A 10633-nucleotide genomic window follows, 5' to 3' on the forward strand; every position below is an offset into this window, starting at 1 on the left:
AACTGTATTTTTTTGTGAAGAATCAACAACAAGTGGGACACAATCATGAAGTAGAACGACATTTATTGGATATTTCAAACTTTTTTAACAAATCAAAAACTGAAAAATTGGGCGTGCAAAATTATTCAGCCCCTTTACTTTCAGTGCAGCAAACTCTCTCCAGAAGTTCAGTGAGGATCTCTGAATGACCCAATGTTGACCTAAATGACTAATGATGATAAATACAATCCACCTGTGTGTAATCAAGTCTCCGTATAAATGCACCTGCACTGTGATAGTCTCAGAGGTCCGTTAAAAGCGCAGAGAGCATCATGAAGAACAAGGAACACACCAGGCAGGTCCGAGATACTGTTGTGAAGAAGTTTAAAGCCGGATTTGGATACAAAAGATTTCCCAAGCTTTAAACATCCCAAGGAGCACTGTGCAAGCGATAATATTGAAATGGAAGGAGTATCAGACCACTACAAATCTACCAAGACCTGGCCGTCCCTCTAAACTTTCAGCTCATACAAGGAGAAGACTGATCAGAGATGCAGCCAAGAGGCCCATGATCACTCTGGATGAACTGCAGAGATCTACAGCTGAGGTGGGAGACTCTGTCCATAGGACAACAATCAGTCGTATATTGCACAAATCTGGCCTTTATGGAAGAGTGGCAAGAAGAAAGCCATTTCTTAAAGATATCCATAAAAAGTGTCGTTTAAAGTTTGCCACAAGCCACCTGGGAGACACACCAAACATGTGGAAGAAGGTGCTCTGGTCAGATGAAACCAAAATTGAACTTTTTGGCAACAATGCAAAACGTTGTGTTTGGCGTAAAAGCAACACAGCTGAACACACCATCCCCACTGTCAAACATGGTGGTGGCAGCATCATGGTTTGGGCCTGCTTTTCTTCAGCAGGGACAGGGAAGATGGTTAAAATTGATGGGAAGATGGATGGAGCCAAATACAGGACCATTCTGGAAGAAAACCTGATGGAGTCTGCAAAAGACCTGAGACTGGGACGGAGATTTGTCTTCCAACAAGACAATGATCCAAAACATAAAGCAAAATCTACAATGGAATGGTTCAAAAATAAACATATCCAGGTGTTAGAATGGCCAAGTCAAAGTCCAGACCTGAATCCAATCGAGAATCTGTGGGAAAGAACTGAAAACTGCTGTTCACAAATGCTCTCCATCCAACCTCACTGGGCTCGAGCTGTTTTGCAAGGAGGAATGGGAAAACATTTCAGAGACATACCCCAAGCGACTTACAGCTGTAATCGCAGCAAAAGGTGGCGCTACAAAGAATTAACTTAAGGGGGCTGAATAATTTTACACGCCCAATTTTTCAGTTTTTGATTTGTTAAAAAAGTTTGAAATATCCAATAAATGTCGTTCCACTTCATGATTGTGTCCCACTTGTTGTTGATTCTTCACAAAAAAAATACAGTTTTATATCTTTATGTTTGAAGCCTGAAATGTGGCAAAAGGTCGCAAAGTTCAAGGGGGCCGAATACTTTCGCAAGGCACTGTATATATATATATATATATATATATATAATTCCTACAAACAATAACTGTAACTGTTGAACCGTTCAAGCTAGATCCACAAAACCAACGTTCACATGTTCAGGCTATCCTAAGTTCAAATTCTCCAAATTCTCCACCAACAGAACCGTTCAAGCTAGATATAGCAAACCAAATTTCATCTTCTCAGGCTATTCTAACTTTCATCTACCCACTTTTTCAACTATAATCAGTCTACACAATTACTACTGCAGACACCACTATGAAGTTTTTCATAACCATACATACTTTAAAACTGTTTCGCTTTAAATAGTATAGTGATCCAGGTATCAGTGATCCAGGTGTATCAGAGACTACCTCTCTCTAGTCTAGTGGTCCTCTAGAGCCTCAACACATCCTGTTCTAGAACATCAACATTAATGTGACTGGTCCATCAGTGATCCAGATCCACTATATAAAGCCTTGACGAGTATGTAACCTTTTCCAAGTACCCGAGGTCTGCAGCCTCTGCGTTTAAAAGGACGAACATGTCAACTACAGAACTAAGCCAACCTCAGCGTGAGCTTTGGTTGCGAATGGTATGAACTTTGACCTCTTACTCACTGCAGAGTGATACCTCCTAGCCGTTGGGTTAGCAACAGCAGCTGCAAACGAGGGTTAGGAAGGAACAGACAGAGTATCCCGTCTATCACACAATGACGTTACTACAACGTATCCAATTGACCACCAGAGACATTCTTCAAAGGACAAAGGACTCGGTTTGGCAACACGGCCTTCCATCTACCACCAACCTACCGAAGCGCATCTCAGAGTAAATATTTATTGCATTTTCTTATTCCATATGGGCGGTAATTTAGAATGCATAAGATACTGTATTTACGATAGCACAGCTCCTTCCTTTGTTACTCAGTCTTCCTGCTCTTTCACTCAAACCCAGCCCCTTTTCTTTTGTGTAACAAGCTGTCATATCTGTTCTGCCCGCTAGGGACGTTTTCCTTTATGATGTCATTTGTAATCAAGTTATGATTAATGATGTGTATGTGTGATTCTGTGTGATTAGTTAGGTATTTAGTAAATAAATAATTAAACCCAATTTTGTATTGCTGATTCAACTTGTTAGCCAGGGTTTGTGAAGATAACCAAGAATTTGAAACTTTCAGATGAGACTGAATTAAGGTGACGATTAATATTGACTGCTATTGATGTAAAATATTACTAGGTCTTTAAGAGTTTATTCGGAAGATAACAGCTCTATAAATATTATTTTGTGGTGCCCGACTCTCTAGTTAATTACATTTACATGATTAGCTCAATCAGGTAATATTAATTTTATAGAATAGCATGTCATATCACTTAATTCAGCATAGCCAAAGACACGACAGTACCTTACTTACCTTTCACCTTAACGAGTTCCCTCTAAAAATGTAGAGTAGATGGAAGACAGTGAGAACATCATTAACATGAACACTAGAAGATGTAGTCTCTCTCTGGGACTCCTTGGTCGGGATTCAATCCAATGTGCTCTATACCGCAGGGCACTTCACAGCTGACAATTCAGTTTTTAAAGGCATTTACATGTCGACTCAAGTGTAAAATACCTTTAAAAGTCCATTACCATAAATTATGGGTCAACTAAGACTCAGGTATGGAGTTACCATAAATTATGGGTCAACTAAGACTCAGGTATGGAGTTACCATACATTATGGGTCAGTTAGGTCTCAGGTATGGAGTTACCATAAATGATGGGTCAACTAAGACTCAGGTATGGAGTTACCATACATTATGGGTCAGTTAGGTCTCAGGTATGGAGTTACCATAAATGATGGGTCAACTAAGACTCAGGTATGGAGTTACCATACATTATGGGTCAGTTAGGTCTCAGGTATGGAGTTACCATAAATTATGGGTCAACTAAGACTCAGGTATGGAGTTACCATAAATTATGGGTCAACTAAGACTCAGGTATGGAGTTACCACACATTATAGGTGAGCTAGGACTCAGGTATGGAGTTACCATAAATGATGGGTCAGCTAGGTCTCAAGTATGGAGTTACCATAAATTATGGGTCAACTAAGACTCAGGTATGGAGTTACCATAAATTATGGGTCAGCTAGGTCTCAGGTATGGAGTTACCATAAATTATGGGTCAACTAAGACTCAGGTATGGAGTTACCATAAATTATGGGTCAACTAAGACTCAGGTATGGAGTTACCACACATTATAGGTGAGCTAGGACTCAGGTATGGAGTTACCATAAATGATGGGTCAGCTAGGTCTCAAGTATGGAGTTACCATAAATTATGGGTCAACTAAGACTCAGGTATGGAGTTACCATAAATTATGGGTCAGCTAGGTCTCAGGTATGGAGGTACCATACATTATGGGTCAACTAAGACTCTGGTATGGAGTTACCACACATTATAGGTGAGCTAGGACTCAGGTATGGCGTTACCATACATTATGGGTCAGCTAGGACTCAGGTATGGAGTTATCATCATTTTTATTTGTATCACTAGTACATGAACTAAGAAAGCTGCTACTATATACCCTTTTGTTCTATGTTGAAATCCGATCATCTTTGCTTTGATCATGGATGGACTCTGTAGCCTATGAAATTACCTGTGTTTTGGAAACGTGGAGCCTTAGTGTAAAAACAAACAAATGTATTTTACAGATTATCGGAGCTTTGGGTTCCCTGTTTTGTGGTTGGAAGCGTGTCTGACGTCGACATCACATACCTGTGGCCTCAAGATAAGTTTTGAATTGGATTACATATTGCCTATATAAACTGGTTCCCAGCCAGAAGTTAGTTGAATTAGTAGCTATGTTTTCAACCATCTAAAAGCACATCCAATCTCAATTGGAAAAACAATGTTTTATTTTTGGTTTTGTTGTTGTAAAAATGTCAACACCTGGGCTTTAAACTAATTTAAAGCACAGCAAAGTACAAATAGGACCTTAGATATCTCTGTTTTCTTTATATTTTGGTTAGGTCAGGGTGTGACGAGGGTGGGTATGCTAGTTTTTGTATTGTCTAGGGTATGTCTAGGGGTTTTATAGGTCTAGGTGTTTTGTAGGTCTAGGTCATTTGTATGTCTATGGTGGCCTGATATTGTTCCCAATCAGAGGCAGCTGTTTATCGTTGTCTCTGATTGGGGATCATATTTAGGTAGCCATTTCCCCTTTTGTGTTCTTGTGTTCTTGTTCTATGTTTTGTTGCCTGTCTGCACTATTCATATTAGCTTCACGGTTTGTTTTGTTGTCTTGTTCAGTGTTCATTCTTTTAATAAATATAGAATGTACACATACAACGCTGCGCCTTGGTCCGATTCATATAACGAACGTGACAAAATGTTTTTTTATTTTTACCCCTTTTTCTCCCCAATTTTGTGGTATCCAGTAGCTAACCCTCCCTAACCCGGACGACGCTAGGCCAATTGTGCGTCGCCCCACGGACCTCCCGGTCGCGACAGAGCCTGGGTGCGAACCCAGGGACTCTGATGGCACAGCTGGCGCTGCAGTACAGCGCCCTTAACCACTGCGCCACCCGGGAGGCCCGACATAATGTTTAAGATTAATGTTCATATCCCTGTGCTCAATCTAATGGCAGAATCAAATGACATGGATTACAGTTGAAATATCAATAAACATAAAATGGTTGACATAATAAAGTGATGATCTGAAGACACTACTTACCCCTCTCCTTGAGTTTACCTGTAAACATTTAGAGTAGATGGAAGACAGTGAGAACATCATTAACACTAGAAAATGGAATCTCTCTCTGGGACTCCTTGTCTCATTTCAATGTTCCAACATCAGAAGACACTACCTACCTAGCATCTTAGTGAGGTCATCTGTAAACATGTAGAGTAGATGGAAGACAGTGAGAACATCATTAACATGAACACTAGAAGATGTAGTGTCTCTCTGGGACTCCTTGGTCGGGATTCATGTGCAGTGTACCACATGGGTACTTCACAGATGACAATTCACTATTTAAAAGTATTTTTCCACCAGTATATACGGAGATCACATTCATGGTAAACACTGCACATGTCGACTCAAGCGTAAAATACTTTTAAAGGTCTGTTATAGTGTGCTGTGTTGTAATGCGCCCTGCAGTGAATCCCGGACCTTGTCTCATACCACTGTTCTAACATCAGAAGGAACATCTAATGTTCTCAGAGAAAACATAAATAAAATGGCTGACATAATTCCAGCAAAGTGATGATCTGAAGACACTACTTACCTAACTTCTCCTTGTGTTCATCTGTAAACATGTAGAGTAGATGGAAGACAGTGAGAACATCATTAACATGAACACTAGAAGATGTAGTCTCTCTCTGGGACTCCTTGTCTCATATCACTTCTCTAACGTCACAAATCTAAATTGACTTCCACCACCTAAATGAGTCCAGCGTACCTCTGTGAGACAACTACCTCTGTGAGACAACTACCTCTGTGAGACAACTACCTCTGAGAGACAACTACCTCTGTGAGACAACTACCTCTGAGAGACAACTACCTCTGTGAGACAACTACCTCTGTGAGACAACTACCTCTGTGAGACAACTACCTCTGAGAGACAACTACCTCTGTGAGACAACTACCTCTGTGAGACAACTACCTCTGTGAGATATCTACCTCTGTGAGACAACTACCTCTGTGAGACAACTACCTCTGTGAGACAACTACCTCTGTGAGACAACTACCTCTGTGAGACAACTACCTCTGTGAGACAACTACCTCTGTGAGACAACTACCTCTGTGAGACAACTACCTCTGAGAGACAACTACCTCTGTGAGACAACTACCTCTGTGAGACAACTACCTCTGAGAGACAACTACCTCTGTGAGACAACTACCTCTGTGAGATAACTACCTCTGTGAGACAACTACCTCTGTGAGACAACTACCTCTGTGAGACAACTACCTCTGTGAGACAACTACCTCTGTGAGACAACTACCTCTGTGAGACAACTACCTCTGTGAGACAACTACCTCTGTGAGACAACTACCTCTGTGAGACAACTACCTCTGTGAGACAACTACCTCTGTGAGACAACTACCTCTGTGAGACAACTACCTCTGTGAGACAACTACCTCTGTGAGACAACTACCTCTGTGAGACAACTTCTCCAATAAAGATATTCTACCCACCACCACTTCTTAATTTCATTAAATAAATGTGACTGGTCCATCAATGATCCAGGTGTATCAGAAACTACCCTCTGTGCATATTACATAATTTCAACGTGGATAACTGGGTAATATTTGGTTGAGAAGTTGACCAATGAGATTACAACCTACAGTATATTCACCCACTCAAAAAGACAGCCAAAAGTTAGTTGAATTTCCAATGTGTTATCCCTACGCTTTCAACCATCTAAAAGCACAACCAAATTCCAGTGGAAAAACAACGTTGGATTTATGGTTTTGTTGTCACCCATCTGATATCTATATCTGCGGTTTCAACTAATTTAAAGTACAGCAAAGTTCAAATGGGAAAACAATGTCAGATATGTTGTTTATTTATAGAACAGATTCATGTTAATATCCCTGTTTAATCCCTGTTTAATCCCTGTTTAATCCCTGTTTAATCCCTGTTTAATCCCTGTTTAATCCCTGTGCTTCATCTAATAGCAGAATCACATGACCTGGATTACAGTTGAGATTACATAAATAAAATTAGCATAATTGTTTGACATAATTCCCGCAAAGTGATGATCTGAAGACACTACTTACCTAGCTTCTTAGTGATGTCATCTGTGAACATGCAGAGTAGATGGAAGACAGTGAGAACATCATTAACATGAACACTAGAAGATGTAGTCTCTCTCTGGGACTCCTTGTCTCATATCAATGTTCCAACATTAGAAGAAACATCGTATATATGTTAAGAAAGGCATCCTTAAAATGTTTTCTTACTTAAAGTCAGTAAATTTGAGAATTTTACTTTTGTGGTTTACATACTGTTAACAAAATGATCATCTGAAGACAGTACTTACTATTCTGGTTCCAGAGCTTCGCAAGGTCCACTGTGAACATGTAGAGTAGATGGAAGACAGTGAGAACATCATTAACATGAACACTAGAAGATGTCGTCTCTCTCTGGGACTCCTTGGTTGGGATTCAATCCAATGTGTGATAAACGTCAGGGCACTTCACACCTAACAATGCACTTTTTAAAGGCATTTTCCACCGGCATTCACAGAGATCACACTCATGGTAAATACTGCACATGTCGTCTCAAGCGTAAACTACCTTTAAAAGTCTGTTATAGTGTGCTGTGTTGTAATGTGCCTTGAATTGAATCCCGGCCCTTGTCTCATAACACTGTTCCAACATCAGAAGGACCATCTAGGGCCAATCAGAAGTTGAAACAATAACAAAGTGTGATCCCAGCCACTGTTGTTTTGGTAAAAAGCTGAGGAAGGGGCTGGAGAAATAATATCACTCTCAAATTCATAGACAGAGCTATGGATGTAAGGACTGACCATCCATGATGCCAACATTATAGTTTTATGTATGTTTTAGACTATAGTGTTTCTTACATTTACTTTGTATACAAACATTGAGATAAAATAAGGATATATTATGGGTTCTGATTGAGTACAATATTTAAACTAAGCTTTTTAATAATGTATAAGTTATATTCTTCAAGAATCAATGGGTACATATAATTCATTTATAAGTCCAAAAATTGATGTATCAATTACCAATTGCCTTCTTGAGCTCAACAACAAAAAATAAACATAAAATGGTTTACGTAAATCTAGCAGTGATGATCTGAAGACACTACTTACCATTCTCCATCTTGAGGACCTCTGTAAACATGTAGAGTAGATGGAAGACAGTGAGAACATCATTAACATGAACACTAGTAGATGTAGTCTCTCTCTGGGACTCCTTGTCTCATATCACTTCTCTAATGTCACACTATGGGACAAATCTAAATTGAGTTCCACACACCTAAATGAGTCTAGCCTACCTCTGTGGGTAAGATATCCTTTCTCCAATAAAGATCTCCCACACTATCACTACCTCTTAAATTCATTCAATACTTGTGACTGGTATCAGTGATCCAGGTGTATCAGAGACAACCTCTCTCTAGTCTAGTGGTCCTCTACAGCCTCAACACATCCTGTTCTAGAACATCATTCTATGGTCTGAAGACACTGGGATATGAAGGACACTACTTACCCGGTTGACTAGTGAGATTCTTTTCAATCTTTTCTGTAGACATACATAAGATACAAGTCAGAAAACATTCACATTAACAACATTATGTGTTTTCTACTTCTTTAGAAGGTACATAGAATATATATTGGTTTATATAATGTTAGTAAAGTGATGATCTGAGGACACTACTTACCTAGCTTCCCAGTGAGGAGAGACTGACCCAATAAAGATGTTCCTCTCTACCATCACCTCTAACCCTAACTGAGTCCGGGGTTCCTCTGTAGAGAGAGACTGACCCAATAAAGATGTTCCTCTCTACCATCACCTCTAACCCTAACTGAGTCCCGGGTTCCTCTGTAGAGAGAGACTGACCCAATAAAGATGTTCCTCTCTACCATCACCTCTAACCCTAACTGGGTCCAGGGTTCCTCTGTAGAGGAGACTGACCCAATAAAGATGTTCCTCTCTACCATCACCTCTAACCCTAACTGAGTCCCGGGTTCCTCTGTAGAGGAGACTGACCCAATAAAGATGTTCCTCTCTACCATCACCTCTAACCCTAACTGAGTCCCGGGTTCCTCTGTAGAGGAGACTGACCCAATAAAGATGTTCCTCTCTACCATCACCTCTAACCCTAACTGAGTCCCGGGTTCCTCTGTAGAGAGAGACTGACCCAATAAAGATGTTCCTCTCTACCATCACCTCTAACCCTAACTGGGTCCAGGGTTCCTGTGTAGAGGAGACTGACCCAATAAAGATGTTCCTCCCTACCACCACCTCTAACCCTAAACGAGTCCAGGGTTCCTCTGTAGAGGAGACTGATCCAATAAAGATGGTTCTTCCTACCATCTCTTGACTTCATTCTCCAATGATGATTAATCTAGCTCTAATCATATTTAATAATTTACATCATCTAACTCAATAGATCATACTGTATGTGCATATGAATCTGTGGAAGTCAGCAAGTCTAGAGTCTATGCAGACAGGTGAGGCATCTATATAATGGCTTAAGCCTGTTCCTGTAATAGTGTCAGTTTAACATGTGTTTCTCTGTGACTGGTCCATCAGTGATCCAGGTGTATCAGAGACTACCTCTCTCTAGTCTAATGGGCCTCTACAGCCTCAACACATCCTGTTCTAGAACATCAATATTAAATGTGTTTTCTATTTCCCTAGAAGTTACATCTATAGAAGAGACATTGGTTCACATAATGTTGTTATTAAGGTGATGATCTGAAGACACTACTTACCTAGCTTCCCTGCAAGGTCCACTGTGAACATGTAGAGTAGATGGAAGACAGTGAGAACATCATTAACATGAACACTAGAAGATGTAGTCTCTCTCTGGGACTCCTTGTCTCATATCAATGTTCCAACATCAGATAAAAGTCAGGGAACATTAATATGATCAACATGAAGTGTTTTCTACTTCACTAGAAGTTACATCTATAGAAGAGACATTTGTTTACATAATGTTATCAATGTGTTGATCTGATGACACTACTTACCCCACTCCTTCCTGAGGACCTCTGTAAACATGAGTAGATGGAAGACAGTGAGAACATCATTAACATGAACACTAGAAGATGTTGTCTCTCTCTGGGACTCCTTGTCTCATATCACTTCACTAATGTCACAAATCCTAATTGAGTTCCACCACCTAAATGAGTCCAGTGTACCTCTGTGAGACAATTTCTTCAATGAAGATATTCTACTCTTCCAACACTTCTTAATTTCATTCAATAAACATGTAAATTACAAGGTGTAGTCTGCTTAGTGAATCTTTACAGTCGTGTGTAATCTGGGTTAGGGACAATAAAACCACTACTTTCCCTGCTGCAGTTTGAGTTGATCTATTATCACACCTGCAGATTAAAAATCAGTCATCAGTGTTAACATGTTAATCACCTGCAGGTAAAAAATCAGTCATCCGTG

The sequence above is a fragment of the Oncorhynchus clarkii genome, chromosome 1 (genome assembly GCF_045791955.1).
Source record: "Oncorhynchus clarkii lewisi isolate Uvic-CL-2024 chromosome 1, UVic_Ocla_1.0, whole genome shotgun sequence".
NCBI classification, from domain to species: domain Eukaryota; kingdom Metazoa; phylum Chordata; class Actinopteri; order Salmoniformes; family Salmonidae; genus Oncorhynchus; species Oncorhynchus clarkii.